This window comes from Macaca mulatta, chromosome 12 (assembly GCF_049350105.2).
Source record: "Macaca mulatta isolate MMU2019108-1 chromosome 12, T2T-MMU8v2.0, whole genome shotgun sequence".
Lineage (NCBI taxonomy): Eukaryota > Metazoa > Chordata > Mammalia > Primates > Cercopithecidae > Macaca > Macaca mulatta.
The window spans coordinates 14751696-14768575 of NC_133417.1; the positions used below are offsets into that span (position 1 = coordinate 14751696).

The 16880-nt window shown below is 35.1% G+C and overlaps 1 long non-coding RNA gene across 1 annotated transcript in view; it reads left to right on the plus strand.

The window, feature by feature from the left end:
* The window catches only part of LOC144333563 (uncharacterized), a 29393-nt gene extending 14903 nt beyond the window's left edge, over positions 1–14490 (plus strand). The window contains exon 2 of the long non-coding RNA XR_013402317.1: positions 12397–14490. This is a non-coding gene — a long non-coding RNA (uncharacterized LOC144333563). The remainder of the gene's footprint in view (positions 1–12396) is intronic.
* Positions 14491–16880: the final 2390 nt, after the last annotated feature.

Below are 16880 nucleotides of genomic sequence, written 5' to 3' on the forward strand. Positions count from 1 at the left end.
TTCATCCAGTTGATGTCAGCCAACCTCTGATATTGGGCATCCCATGCTGGCATGATGGCAACAGGAATAAAACAGCCAAGTTGGCAGAGATGGAGATTATGCATGGATCCCTCTGAATTAACTCCTAATCACAAATAATCCAGCTTCATTCTATCTTGCTCCCAGATATAATTTCCTCTTATAATCATTGACACTGAGAATATTCATTTCCTACTGATTGATTTTCCCCTCACCCAGAGGAAAGTAACCCAGCCCTGTGAACCATTACAAAATAAATCAGCATACGGGTTCACACCGGTATCTAAATAAACATCTTACAAGTGGACTAGGCAAATCCCATTGGGATTCAGGAATGAGAATCCTTTATTGTTAGAGAAGGCAGAATGAGAAATTAGCAATTTAATTAGGTGTTCAATAACTTGAAGGCATATTTTTTAAGTTCATGTGGATTTTATTGTTTAAAATTTGTGCCCTGATTCAGAGTAAGAGCATGATTGATGAATGTGTTTTAAAGTATTTCTGAGACCATAATTGTGTCTATTTTCAAAACATTCAAATCTTGACTAGGTCTCTTCCGAACTCTTTGACTTTCGGCAAAAGAAATAATCAATTTCTCAATATGAATAAGTAACCAACAAAAGCTCAGTGAGACCTTCCGACTGTCTCAAAATGGAAGAAATTGATTACTTTATACCTAATTTCCAATCTGGTTTGTTCCTAACTTAAGCCAATAACTCCTTCAGCTACTTAAAATCATGCTTCCAGTTGCCAAAGTAGTTATGGTTTTCTTTTTCATTTTTTAAAAATGATGGGTGTTCAAATGATTGCTACCTGAATGATAACAAACACTCTAAGAGTAGAGAAGGTGATTAATTCTGAGATGTTCTCTATATATGAGTTCATTTGAATCAGACCATTCAGTAAATCAATCAATATCCTTCCCCAGTGTCTTCATATGTTAATATCCCTCCAGGTCCACATGGCAATTTTTATTTCACAGCATGCTGTCAAAAAAAAAAAAAAAAAACAACTCCTGAGATGTGTATCAACAGTGAGTATACTTTAGAAGAATAACTTATGTTTCAGTAGGCAAACTTCCCCTTCACAGGCCAGGGCCATGACATGAAGTGAGTAGTGGTTATGAAGCTTATTAACTCAAATGGGATCCCTAAGTAAAAGAGGAACTAGCTTGAATGCAGACTTCCTAAAATGTATGAGCAGAAGACCCATAATTGGTTTTCCTATTTCCATCTGCCAACTGAACATCCCTGGATGACTCACAAGTGCCTTTCCAAAACTAAAAAATTTAGTCCTTATCGCTTATTTCTTCTACCTGCCTCCTCATAACCAAATAGCCATCAAATCTCACCATACTATACTACTTTTGTTCATAAATTCTCTCCTCCTATCCATCCACTTACCTTTACCTTTCCAGTCTCTTTTTTAAGGCCAAAATGTATTAGTCAGACTTGTCTTTGTATATTTAGTCTCTGTTCTTTTGAGAACTTCCTTTGCACAGCTGATTGGATTCTCTTTCCGAAACAGTAATTCCTTGTGTCATTTCCTGTTTGGAAACGCACCAGTGACCTCCTATCACCCCTAAAACTTGGAACAGTATGAAGGGTTCTTGGCAATAAGACCTCACCTGATTGTCAGCCTCAATTCTGTTGGTTCTTGGTTCTCACAAGGACTGTCTATGTTCCAGCAGGACAACATGGTTTCACTGAACAAATGTCCCTGGCCTTTAATACCTATGTGTCTTTGTATGCCGGCGGGGAGGGGGGGTATCTGCAGTTCTTTTCCACTCTTTCCATCTACGTCTTTCAACAACCCTCTGGAATGTGAGGGCTTCCTCAATACCCACAAATAGACTCTTTCTTCTATGGTTTGGTAGCACTTTGCATTTACTGTTATTAGAAGAATCATCACAATTCCTTGAGAGAGAATAAAGCTTTCATGAGAAAATTGATAACAGTTGGGACAGAGTATCTAACACTTTCTCAATAAGTATTTTTGAAGAGTAAATATATGAATAAAATAATTATTGCCACAGGCCTCCCCTCTTTTTCTTCTCCCTCTCCCAACTCAATGATGATATAAGATTAAGCTGAAATCTTAGTTGGTTTGTATCTGGGCTGTCTGTACTTTTGTTTCAGCAAGACATGTTATCTTTCCTTACCCAAGCCAGTAGTTGATTTTTTCATATGTTCTCTCCAAATAATCTCCTCAATGCTCACAGCTACCTAAATTTCCCTATTTATTTCAGAAAAAAAAATCCCTCCGATAATTATTAAATTAAATTATAATTAAAAACTACATTATCAAATGTTAAAATATGCCTTCAAGAACTATAGACATTTAAAATTCTTAAATATTTGCTTCATATTTTCAAATTAGAAAAAAATAAAACTAATTTAAGTTTTTATGTAGCATCATACTCTGTGTCATTCCTGTTTTATTCTTCTCCCTTGTTCCTTCCCACTGCTCAGCCCTGTCAGAAGCAACCTGCATCATGACTGCATTTCATAGCTTTACACACACAGACACACACACACACACACACACACACACAGAGTCATTACTGAGAAATATATATATATATATGTGTGTGTGCGTGCATGTGTGTGTGTATATATACACAGTTGGCCTTCTGTATCAATAGGTTCCACATTCCCAAAGTCAACCAATAGCAGATTGAAAATGTTTGGAAAAAATAATAAAAATAGCTTTACAACAATTAAAAGTACAAATTTTAAAAATACAGTATAGCAACACCACAATCACATTGTATAGGTATTACAAATAATCTAGAGATGATTTAAAGTATACAAGGCAGAGAATGGTGGCTCATGCCTGTAATCTCAGCACTTTGGGAAACCAAAGCAGGAGGGTCACTTGAGGCCAGGAGTTCAAGACCAACTTGGGCGACATAGCAAGACCTTGTCTTCACAAAAAATAAAGTATGCAGGAGGAGGATGTGCATAGGTTATATATAAACACTACACCATTTTATATAAGGAACTTGAGCATCCATAGATTTTGGTATAGGGTAGGGGTGTTCTGAAACCAACAGCTGACAGATTCCCAGGGATGGCTGTATAGCATTGGTTTAAATTTAGTACAACCTAGTTACAAATACAGATCCTCCTCTTCATAAAGTTGAAAAATTATAAGTGGAACCGTTTTAAGTCAGGAACCATCTATATAACTTTTTGAGTGTGATTATTTTTAATTTATGTAAATAAGATCACTATAGCCATATTACACCACATTCAAAAGGTACTCTAATGTCTATTACTATGCAACATTCTTCTTTTTACCTGATATGTAGGATAGTAAATTGTATTCAACATTGTATTAATTAGTAGTTTTTTTTTTTTTTTTTTTTTTTTGAGACGGAGTCTCGCTCTGTCGCCCAGGCTGGAGTGCAGTGGCGCGATCTCGGCTCACTGCAAGCTCCGCCTCCCGGATTCACGCCATTCTCCTGCCTCAGCCTCCCGAGTAGCTGGGACTACAGGCGCCCACAACCGCGCCCGGCTAATTTTTTGTATTTTTAGTAGAGACGGGGTTTCACCTTGGTCTCGATCTCCTGACCTTGTGATCCGCCCGCCTCGGCCTCCCAAAGCGCTGGGATTACAGGCGTGAGCCACCGCGCCCGGCCTGTATTAATTAGTAGTTTTGAAGACCATTTAGGCCATATGTATTTCTATGTTGAGAAGTATTGCTCCAATAAATATTCCATTGTACCTGTGTAGAGTATATTTAAAGATTATAAATATATATGCACATGAACACAAACACACACCCACAGATACATATGTATATATGTTATGTATATGCATATATATTACATATATGCACACATACATGCACATGCATATGCATAATGTATATTTTTGCTGGTCATTTTCTATTTTAATGGATATTTAAAATTTGTTCTTCAAATGTTATACTAATTTACATTTCTATCCAAAATTCTAATGTTATTATATACACTGTAAATATATTTTCCTAATTGATCCTGTTTGCTTTAAGTATGTTTATAGTATCTTGTTATTTAAAAAACCTGTGATTTTAATGAAGTTAGATTGCACGCTGTTTCTTCTATGGTTAGCAATTTTTTTTTTTTTGCTGCCTTCTTAAATAATATATTCTCTACTTTGATGCCGTATATATATATTCTTCTTTATTTCTTCTAATACTTTTGATGTTACCTCTTCTGTATTTTCCTTTTAAGTTCATCTTTTATTTTTTTGCTTATAATGTGGGGAGAATGTTATTTTTATTTGAAATTTTAATACATCCAACACATGTTAGAGGGGTTTCTTCAGTCCTTGGATTATTTATCTCATTAAGACACATTTACTTTATGAAAATGTTGAACATTTTATTGACATATATATTATGTATGTTTCAAAAGGTGCATAATATTAAACGTGTATCTTGATAAATTTTATTACCACTCCAATCAAGAAATATTATGTCAACGTAGAAGTTCTGCTCGAATTCTAAGTAATTGTCACAAAAGATAAATACTTTCTAACTTTTGATACAAAATATACCTATAATTATAATTGATATAAAAATGAGTTAAACTCGATGAGTTAAAAAATTATCAGATTGTATAAAATAAAACCAAACAAAAAATAATTAGTTTTATGCTGCCTAAATTAAATAGATCAATTTTAAATAAGATTATTTTAAAAAAGATAAGGTAGGCTTGTTCTAATAAAAATACAGGGTATTATAAATGTCAATATAAGAAAGAGAAAGAAACACATAAGTTATTAGAACTATAGATTAGTTATAATTTCATCTAAAATTGACATAAATGAGGCCAAGTGTGGTGGGTCACACCTGTAATCCCAGCACTTTGGGAGGCCAAGGTGGGCGGATTACCTGAAGTCAAAAGTTCGAGACCAGCCTGGCCAACATGGTGAAACCCCATCTCTACTAAAAGTACAAAAATTAACCGGGCATGGTGTCATGTGCCTGTAATCCCAGCTAGTCAGGAGTTTGAGGCCTGAGAATTGCTTGTACTGGAATGGCGGAGGTTGCAGTGAGCTGAGATTGCACTGCTGCACTCCGGCCTGGGCGGCAAAGTGAGACTGCATCTCAAAAATAAAAAATAAAAATAAAATTAAGTAAAAATAAATAAAGAAAATAGACATAAATGGGATCATGTTGTCTGTATTCATCTCTGCTTATGCTGCTGGATATGGCAATTCTTTGTCTATTTTTGTTGCTTTATAGTATTGCATTGTATGAATATACTAAAAAATTTTTATCTGTTCTAGTGTTTATAAACATTTGGATTGTTTACACTTTAGAGGCCCATGAACATTGCACCTATGAAGATTACTGTGTATATATTTTTGTGAACATATGCCTAACATTCTGTTGGGCATATACCTGACAGTGGAACTGCTGGGTTATACAGTATGTAAGTGTTTAGCTTTAGTGGATCTGTAAAAGAGATTTTTGAGGGACTGTACCAATTTCACTCCCACCAGTAAGATGTGAGAAATTTTGATAGTAAAAAGGATTTTTTTCTTTTATTTTTAATTGTATTCACTCTAATATGCAGGCATTAGCATCAGGTCATAGTTCTAGAATAATTAATGATGCCAAGCACATTGTCACATTTACCAGCAGTTTTGATAGACTTATTGTAAAGTGCCTTTTGCCCAGTTTTAAAATTGTTTTGTCTGCCTTTGCCTTGGCATCGCTAGAAATTCAGAAATCTTCTCTCTCCTATGCTTTGACTCTCACAGTCTTAATTGTATATTTTTATGAGCAGAATGTCATTTTAGCACAATTCAATATATCAATAATTTTCTTTATGGTTCGAACTTTTTATGTCCAGTTTAGTAACAAAATAACTTTGCTTACCCCAAGATTACAAAAATATGATCATATATTATCTTTTATAACTTTATTGCTCTGCTATTCATATTAGATTTACAATTCACCTAAAATTGATTTCTACATATGGTGCAAAATAGAAGATTCATTTTTCTATATGAATATTTAATTGATACAGCATAATTTGTCAAAAAGCCTATTTTTTCCTTTTATTGTTCTGTGTATTTTTACACTAATTCTACCCTGTCTTCCTTACCAGAGTATCATAATAAACACAACACCTTCACAAGTATAAGTTGTCCAGTTCTTCTTCAAGACTGTTTTGCTTGTCCTGGGGTCACTTGCATTTCCCTGTATAGTACAGATTCAGTTTGAAACTTTTCAGCCAAAAATGCAGCTTAGATTTTCATTATGATTGTAGTAAATCAATAGATCAATTTAGGGAAAACCGCAACTTCATTTCACTGAGTTGTTTATTGCTTAACATAGAATATGACTTTATATATTTAAGTCTTTTGTATATTCTGTCAGTAATATTTTGTAGTTCTTGTTAATACCTTTTAAATGTTTTTTAGATTTTTTTTCTAGAGTTATATTATGGTATTATAAATTGCATCCGATTTTGAAATTTTATCTTATAGTTATTTGTGGCATTATACATACAAAAATTATTTCCTTTCTCGATCTTGAGTACAATGATCTTACTAAATTCACTCAGTACTTCTCAAAATTTATCTATACATTTGTTTATACTTTCTAAGCACACATTCAAGTCATGAGTGGGTACTAAATTACAACAAGTGAACTTTTAGCAAATGTTGAAATGATCAGATGTATTCTCTCATTTATTTTGCTACTATGATAAGTTAAATTATTCGATTTTTTAATGTTGAGCCAACCTTGTGTTCCTGGAATAAAACCAATTTGCTTTTGGTGTATCATCCTATTAATATATCCCTGGAAATAAATTGCTAGTATGTCCAGGATTGTTTGCATCTACACTTATGAAAAAGACAGGTCAGCAATTCTCATTTCTTATAATGTCTTAATTGGTTTGGGCTTCAGGTTTGTTCTTATCTCACAAAAAGTGATTGAGTAATTTTTCTTCACTAATCAGGTATTCATTTTTTAACTAGATATAGGACTATTTAGAACTTCTATTTCTTCTGGTGTATTTTTTAGTAACTTGCACTTTTGGGAGATTTTATCCATCTCATCTAAGTTTCCAAATTGATTCATATACAATGATTCATAATCTCTTATTAACTTTTTATGTATGTGTATTGTGATATGGATGATTTGTGCATTATACATGCTTTGTCTGGTTATTCTTTCTAGCAGTTTATCAAATGTATTTGTTTTCTCAAAAGACCAACTCTTTGCTCTGCTGATTTTCTTAGTAGTGTATTTACTTTGTCTATGAATAATTTTAACATTTTTTCTTTACAGTTAGTTTGATGTTTATTTACTAACATTACTAATATAGTTCCTCTCTCCTGCTCTTTTTTAAAAGAAATATGATCATTGTTCTTTTATTTTTTTCTCTGTGTACTACGTTTTTTAGCTCTATCGATATGTGTGGTAGGCAGAATAAGTAGTCCCCGAAAGTTGGCCATGTCCTAATCTGTGGAAACTGTAAACATATTACCTTACATGGCAAAAAGACTTTGAAAATGTGATTAAATTGAGGATATTGGGATGGAGAGACCATCCTGAATTATATGCATGGACCCAAAGGCTCTTATAAGGAAAAGAAGGAGGCAAAAGAGTGAGACAAGGAGATGTGGCCATGAAAGCAGAAGTCACAGAGGTTAAAAGATGCACTGCTGGCTTTGAAGATGGAGATAGGAGCAAAAACCTAAGAAGTCCAAGTAGAATTGAGAGGCTGAAATGGGCAAGAAAAGGAATTCTACCCAAGCGTGTTCCCAAAATACCAGTCCTGCCAACACCTAGACTTTGGCCCAGTGAGAATGATTTTGGACTTCTGACCTCCAGAACTATAAGATAACAAATCTGGGTTATTTTTAAATTACTAAATTTGTGGTAATTTGTAACAGCAGTATGGAAAAACTAATAAAGCATGTTTCAACACTTTGCTGCTGTTAAGATTTTATTTTGAACCTTACTTTTTTAAACTACACTATTGTTTTCCTCAGCTACAACCTTAGTGGTCTTTCCAGATGGGTGGATAATACGTTTTTACAGTCTTTATATTTCTTAGATGCCTTCACTCTGACACCCACCATATAGTATAATGGTATAACTATCATAAAGGATTCTAAACTGAATACTTTAAAGGTAATAGTTTATTGACCTTATTTATTTTTAGTGATAAAAGTCTATTGTCAATGTAATTGCTATTACTTTGTGGAAAATATGCCTTCTTCCCCCTCTGGTAGACATTAAATTTATTTACTCTTTGTCTTTGGTATTAGCAGATATTTCCTCTCTCCTTTTTAAAGGCAATTGTATTTTTAACATAAAATATATTTTAATCTGTCTGCCATTTGTGTTTGGAACAGATAAAAAAAGTTTTGTTTGGTTGCTTTTTAAAATGTCCTCCCAGTTATATGTACCTAGAAGTGCCTTAGAGATACTTAAATAAGAAATGGAATAGCTGTATTAGCATGTCTTAAAATATGACAGTTATTTAAACACATCGCCTGTTAGTTTAATGCATTTGTGCATTCTTAGGTAACTGGCAAATTGCCTCATTTGCATTGTTTCAAACTTTTGTTAGTATATCTTATTTTGTACTAATGTTTTACCTCTCTTTATCATTTTTTCTAAAGACTAAATACTTCAATATCTAGGTAAAATACATGTCAATGTTTAAGTTTACAATTCTAATAAGTTTATTTAAGTTGTAGTGACAGAGACAGGACTCTTAAGATATATTATACCACAGTTGGTTATAAAGAAGATTATATCCTTTAAGAAGAAAAGTGGGGAAGGTGAAAGAAAGCAAACAAAATGTTGTATTTTCAACCCCAGTCATGGTAATCACATTTTCTAAATTTTTCTATAAAACGTAGATAATACCGACTTTGCAAAATTGTTTCAATATTTAAATAAAATAACTAAGTGAAGTAATTAAGGAAAAATAATTCTCTGCCATTAGCAAATATTCCACATATATGTTTGTATGCATACACACACATACACACACACACACACTTTAGCTCTCCTCTCCCTGTGAAAGTTTTAAAAATAAGATTAATATTCTTTAAGTTTCATAATATTAAAAGAACAATTCTGTTTTAAAATTATAAGTTTTTCACTTAACATAATGACCTCCAGTTTCATTTATCTTGTTTCAAATGGCAGGATCTCATTCTTTTTTTAATGACTGAATAGTACTCCATTGTGTGTAGCGGTTACACAGCATCAATTTATGTAAATAACATATAAGACTAATTCAAAAGTATCTTCAGTCAAAATGACCAGGACCGTTTACTGGGGCACATGCACAGACACATTGGTCAAGGAGAAGGGCTTGATCATTAGAACCTCCCTGAGTGAGGCTGCCCCCTTAAGCCCTAGAGGGTATCATTCAGCTGGACACAGCTTTGAAATGCTCCCCTTCCTCCTTGCTAGCCCTGCCAACAAAATCCTCATTCTGGCAATTGTCTGATGTTAGTAGTTGTAGAAAAATACTCTATACTAATCTACAGAAAAATCAATACTGATATCATGGACATCATGGACTGTAAAGTCATAAATGTGCAGTTAAAATCCTGTGTCACCTACAAACACTAAACTCCAGCTTCTAGGTCTGTTCCACCTTCAAAAAAAAAAAAAAAAAAAAGAAGAAGAAGAAGCAGTAGAAGAAGAAGATAAAAACAACAGCCTTTTGCAAACACTACGAGGACTAAATCAGCTGGTGTGTGTGAGAATGGACCGTATGTGAGATGTGACTCACAGATTCACCTTGCAGACCCTATCTTAAAAGAGATAAAACACTTAGAAAACTGAGCACTGAATCTGAAACTTAGTTTGAATTCAGTGCATGCACTGATCATTATTTTTAAGTTATAGAGCTCCATATTATGGTTGACTGTTATAACAATATCCTCAATAAGCGTAACTATCTAACATGTTTCATAAGATTTTTGACACTTTATACAATTCAGTTTTGATAGGATATATTGGCCACACACAATACATGGATACAGGCAACCTGTGGAAGCTAAAACTCAGACACGAAATATAGCATGGGGAGTCTGTGTGTGTGTGACTAAGACTTTAGAGAGTCGCTCAAATCATGTAGAGGACGAATCTTCTATTTTTTTTCCATCACGCTAATCCTTGTACTAACGCTAGCCATAACCTCCTTAACAAATTTGTTGTAATTCACATCTTAATGACATTCAGTGCAACATTCTACAGAAATTAACAGCTCTCTCGACAAGTGGCAGCCTGCAGTTTATGTGGCACTAATATGCAGTTAAGTAGTTTGGGCTACTCAGACACCTGGCCCACATGAAACAGCTGGAAAAGCACAGCTATTAACCTTTTGCTTACAAAGAGAAGCTTTCCTACAGATGCTAAAACATTATGGGAGACTTGAAAATGCCTTGTAATTGCTCAGACAACTTTTCTAATTGCAGGTGATGGCATTATGCCTCCCTTTCCTCAACGGTGGAGAGGAGAATCCTGTCTAGTTTCTCCTGTTTGATCTATGTCACTTTGTGAGCATGCTATTAAATTTAAGTGTATCAGAATCAGGGAGAGAAGGGCTTTACAGACAAAAACGTTATGCTGTATGTGAAGCCAAAGAAGCACTGCCTTAACCGGTAAGAATACTTGAGAATGAGAAATTATATCAACATATGGTAAGTGCAGGAAAACAGAACTAATGTTTTTTAAGGGCTAGTCAGGTACTTTTTAAGATTCATTGAAACTTTGTAGAAGGAGAAAGTGGAGCATTGAGATTTTTGTCCAGAATCACAATTAGAACTTGGTAATTCTAGCTGGGAGTGATGGCTCATGGCTGTAATCCCAGCATTTTGGGAGGCTGCAGTGAGTAGATCACAAGGTCAGGAGTTCGAGACCAGCCTGACCAACATGATGAAACCCCATCTCTACTACAAATACAAATATTAGCTGGGTGTGATGGCACACTCCCATAATCCCAGCTACACAGGAGGCTGAGGCAGGAGAATCGCTTGAACCTGGGAGTAGAGGTTGCAGTGAGCTGAGATCACACCACTACACTCCAGCCTGGGTGACAGAGCAAGACTCCTTCTCAAAAAAAGAAAAAAATAAATAGAACTTGACAGTTCTGAGATTAGAGTCCAAGCAACACCTACGTAACCTTCTAAACAAGTTCCTAGGCAGGTTATATTTTCATTTGTCTCCATAATATTTTTAAATCTAATTAAAATATTAGATATCCCAAATAAATTCTGTAAGTAATATTTTTTGCCTAAAATTTTAAGGTCCAGATAGTCATTGGTACTTGATGTAGTTCGGTGATTATTTGCTTCAGAAAAAGATGTAAATAAATGATGGTATCATCTGATATCCTGGTTAAATAGGAACATGGCACCACATGCTAAAAAATCCTGTTGCCTTATATTCAACAATTGGTTTTGAAGACCTGCACTGCGCTTGGCAGCAGGCTAGGTCTCAATGAAAAGTTCTCTGCAGGACAGGTATATGTACTATGAGAGCTTATAAAGGGTAATTTATTTCACCTGGGAATTTAAGGAGGAGTTAGAAGAAGATGTAATAACTATGCTAAAATCTAGAATAAAGTAAAAGCTAATATGTTTGCATGAGAAATAGAAGAAAGAAGACCACGTCTTTGGTAGAGTGACTCATGCGTGTAGCAGCCCTATTCAAAAACATTTTAAAAGGCTGGTAGCAGTTTGAATGTAAAGTGGAAAGAGGAAGGAAGCGTAAGAGAAAGGTGAGCTTAGGGAAGTAGGCAATGGTTAAGACATTTGGAGACTGAAAGACTATGATCATTTCTCTCTAACATAAAAGGAAATCCAATAAAGTATTTTAAACAGGTGGGCGATTGGTGACCTAACTCAATTAACAGTTTGAAAAATCTCTGTGGCTGTAGTGTGGAGAAAAAAACTCCTGGAGGAAGAAAGGGCAGGAGATGATGGTCACGTGGGCTATGGTGATGGCTTGAGGAAACATATCAATAGATTGGATAATGAATAATGAATTGGATTTGGAGGGTAGACAAGTGAGGGGCATCCAGAAGGATACTTAAGTTTCTGGCTCGCATAGCAGGATGGGTGGTAGTGTTATCCATTAAGCCAGAGAACACTGGAGAAGAACCCTGTACAAAAGGAAGCCCTTGAGTTTACCTTGGGACATTATAAACTAGAGGTGTATTTGAGACATTTAACCAGAGATATCAAGCAGTCATTATACTGTAAAGCATCCTGGATGGAAACCTAAACTTGCGATTAAGACCTATTTGAAGCCTCATGCATGGTTAAGATTGTTTATGTAAAGAAAGTCAAAACAATGAGACAAAAAATAAGACAGAAATTCATTATTTCATTACAGGTACCTCAAGACAGCAATATACAACTTCAAAAAACCACTGGCCGAATGAACCCTTTGGAGTTGTTAATGTGGCTGCTGTGGACAGAAATTGTAAGACCCAATGAAAGTGAGCCTGAAAAGTGAGTGTCCTCCCAGAGAAACAAGAGAAAAATATGGACAAGGTAGAGCCATGGACAACAATGGAAGAAAGTATTTCAAGAAGAAGAGCCATATAAAATGTTACAATTGCTGCAGAAAAGTCAAGTAAGATGAGGCGAGAGGAAGGATATGGAGCTTGGCAACCTAAAAGTCATCAGAATCCTTTCCAGAATTGTATCACTGTAGTTACAGGGCGAGAAGCCAAATTGGAATAGGCCGAGGAGTGAGCAGGAGTCTTACCTGTTACTATCAACCCGCTGTACTCTAATAGCACTTATCTCACTAAACTGAACCTATATCCTTTTCAACTTTTCAAATGAAGTGTGAGTTCATTAGGACCAAAAATTATTTATTTTTGCATTCTAGTCTCATCACAATAGTCAGAGTGGTCCTCCCAAATCAGACCAGCTCTCTACTCTGCCTAAAATCCTCCAGTGACTCTCAAGAATCCTCATATGACCTTCCATATCAGCAGCCATTCCCTTGATCTCTCCGGCTTACTCTTCTACCTCTCACCCCCTCATGGCATCCAGTAAAGGCCCCTGGCCTCCTTACTCTTCCACAAAATGCTAAGCTCGTTACCCTTCTTTCCATCTACTTGTGTGCCCTTTCCATACACACCCTCGTGGATAATTTCCTGGCTTCTTCTCAATCTTTATTCAAACGTCACTTCTTTTCATGAGAGGCCTACCCTGCAGACGGTCTAACGTGTCACCACCACCAACTCATTAAAATGGTCTCTGTCCTTCTTGCCTATTTGTATTTTTCCTCTTCAATGCTTAACACTTTGAGATATACTCTAATTTATTTATCATGTATTTTGCCTATTCTCCATCAGAATATGTTTCATGAAGGGATGCCTTTTTCACGTATGACTTTTTACTGTTACATCCCCAGGTCTGCCGTAATATTCTATGCAGAGACGTACTCAGTAATTATTCGTTGAACGAATAAAAATTTCCAGTGCATTACACAGTGCTCTATACATAATAGGCATATGGTAAGTTCGCAAATGAGTAGACTTCTTTTATTATGACCAAATTATATCAATTACTAAGATTGTATTGAATACAATAATGCAAGTGGTATTTTGTATTCTGTCTGTTTCCTTATTATTAATTTTTGGTGTTTATCTGTAACCCATCAACATTGCAGTCTAGTCATTACGGTGAAATACTCTGAAGCAATTTGCAGTTGTAGGATTTCATTGGCTGTCCATGTCAACCTTGAAATTAGACTGATGGAATGTTATGCTCTCATTTGGATCTAATGCCTTTCCTGGAGCATCAGGGTAAAGAATACTGTTTTCACTAACTTTCTTAATAACAATACTAAAAGATGAACATTCTGTAAGTCTGAAATTCATTTGTTTTTAAACTCATTTCAAACATGAGCCTGGCTTCACAATGCAGAAAAGAAAGATAATGTTATACTCTGGACTTGACTAAGAGGGTGGATTAAACAACTGGGTGGAAATGTTTCATGACATCTTTATGTCCTCTACGGATATTTATTTCAAATTGAGTGATTTATTGCTCCAAAATTTTTCTTATATGATTTCATATCATTTTTCTCCCCAAAGAAAATAAAGACTACATTGTTGAGTCATAACTCAGTCGACTTCATAAATTTGTGACCTGTCATCAAGTGTAAGTATGGGAGAATTGTCATAATGATGGAGATTAGTTTGTCTGGAGTAGAGGAAAAAGCTTGAGGCATAACTTCTAGCAGCATAAACCATGTTCTCTGAGGAGCTTGGTGAATGTGTTTAAGAAATATGGTTAATTGACATTTTTTTGAAAAAGAAAAATTAATGATAACAGGTAGGAGGCATAGTAGCCACTGTTCCCCTAAGGCACAAACACTATTAAAATGTGTGTCGAGAATATAGTCAGGGCCAAAGATCATGGTGTAGATCTCATGTCGAAAACAGGAAAGAATAAATAGTAAATCTACTCCCCTGGGGCATACTTGTATTTCTTTTGTCTTTTGTCTTATCTGAACTACCTCTCATTTGTTTGCTTTCATGATAAATTCCTTTCCAGAGCCCAAACATGAAGGAAGCAAGAATTGTACTCTGATCCCCAACCCTGTAGAAATAGAACACTGTAGAAATAGAAACCGTGTAGAATAGATTTCCTCACTGTCTATTGCGAGAGAGATAATGCCATAAAAATCACCTTCTATAGATGGTTTTTATAAGGGAAGAGCTGTAGGGCCAACCTAAAATCTCTATAGTGCAGCAACTGCTCTTGCCCTTGCAGCACAAATCCCCAATGTTATCAGCTCCTTCAGACTGAGGCCAGCTCTCAAAGCTCCAGTGTTTCTAAAAGTTCCCTTTCCAGTGAAATAGTTTAAGAGAGTCGTAATGATGCTATATCATTAAGGATTTCCTTGCGTGTGGGCCAATTTAGTTGTATACTGATACGACTTAGGGTTTATTCATTCACAAGAAGTCTTTTCCCCGATAAAAAGTGTGTACCAAAGGCCTCTGTCTCTTGCTAATTCGCCTAGCTCAGTGGTAGGAATGCAGGCCTCACGGTCTGAGGAACTTTTCAAAACAAATTTGACCAATTACCATCTATATCACTGAGAAAATTATTTAAGCTCCCTGAGCTTCAATATACTCTATAGAAAATGGGCATAAATAATAATTTTTACTTTATAAGGTGGCTGTGACATGTATTTCAGTGAGTAAAAATTAAGTGCCTGGAAAAGAGTTGGAACTCAGTCAACGGGTGCATTCTCATTGTCAACTCCAAACAACAATATTACAGAACTATCCCATGTAGGTTATCATGTATTTGTCATTCTAGTCCAGCAATGAAGTAGACTCCATAGTCGAATTTATGAAAATTTAAATCCTACAACCTGATGTTAGAAATAGCATTTGGTTATTTGAAAAGTTATAGATGCTTGACAGTAACAACTCTAAATTAGCTTCCACTTGACTAAAGGTTTTTGATCTTCATTTATGAGACCAATTTTGAGAAAATGTTACATACATAAAGTTCCTTTCTTGCATCAGTAGAGATATATTTTTAATCATTTAAAAATTCATGTGGAGCCTCTCTTCTTACAATATGTTATGATACTGCACTGTGAAATGTCAGTTCAGAGCATCAGGTAATTTTTAATTCATCTCCAGGCTCCTATGGAGTGAAAGGAAGTTTGGAAATGGATTCTCTATAATCAGACCATCCAGAATCATAAGGTTAAAAGTAGCTTGTCAGCATTTGGACTTTTACTCTGAAATGCATTATATTCCTAATACTCACTACAGAAAGGAACAAAAGATTAAGAGAGATGTCTATCTTTACATACATATAGACTCTCCTGACCTCACAATGGGACTTCAACACTGTATTAAAATTTTCAGAATAACCGAAGACTAAATTCCCAAAAACATATGAAACAAATAAAACTACTCATGCTTCTATTTATTAGAGACCTACTGTATACAAGAAACTAAAAACTAGAAATGTAACAGTAAATGTGAGACACAGTTCACCTGAAAAGGGGCTTTAGGCCTGATGAGGATTTACAGTCAATTTCAAATACATTGAGTTATGTACATGTCGTAATGTTCCGCTCCCCAATTTGTTTACTCAAATTATGCCTAGATGCTTCCTTTAGTGAATGGAAATGTAGATGACTCAATTTTTACTTTGATGCACAAACTATACTAAATTAACTGTGCCATATGTGTGTATATAATATTCAAATATCTGCATCTTCGACTACAATTGATTAGGAAGACCAAAAAAATACCATGTGTTATTCCATTTAGTGATCAAATTGTAAATCTTAAGTACAATTTGACCACCTGTCTTTTCTACTGTAGCACTAATTGCTACTGTAATGGAGGAGAGATTTATATCATATTTAGGAACTACATGTCCCTTTTTCCACTTAAAAGTTACAAGCTGATTTCCCAAAGCCTCATCACCAGTGGCTCTTGAAGGACAGCACTGTCATCACCTGGAAAAGTATTAGAAAAGGAAATTTGGGAGCCCCACTTCAGAACTATTGAATCAGTCTCTGGGTGTGGAGTCCAGCGATTTACGTTTTAAGCTCTGCACATGATACTGAAGCATACTTAAGTTTGAGAGCTTGAGTCATTATTTCCATTTGAAGTCATTCCACTTAGATTGGCTCAGAGCCCATCATTCTTTTCCTCCTACATTCACTTTTCCTCGGTTGTTCTTTGTGCCTGTGGAGCTCTTGAAATGAGGTTATCCAATTGGAGACTTGCTGTCAGGGTAAAAGCATGACAAATTTTTAAAAAACATATGTGGCTTATATTTACTGTTCATATTACATATATTTGGGGGAATTATTTTTAA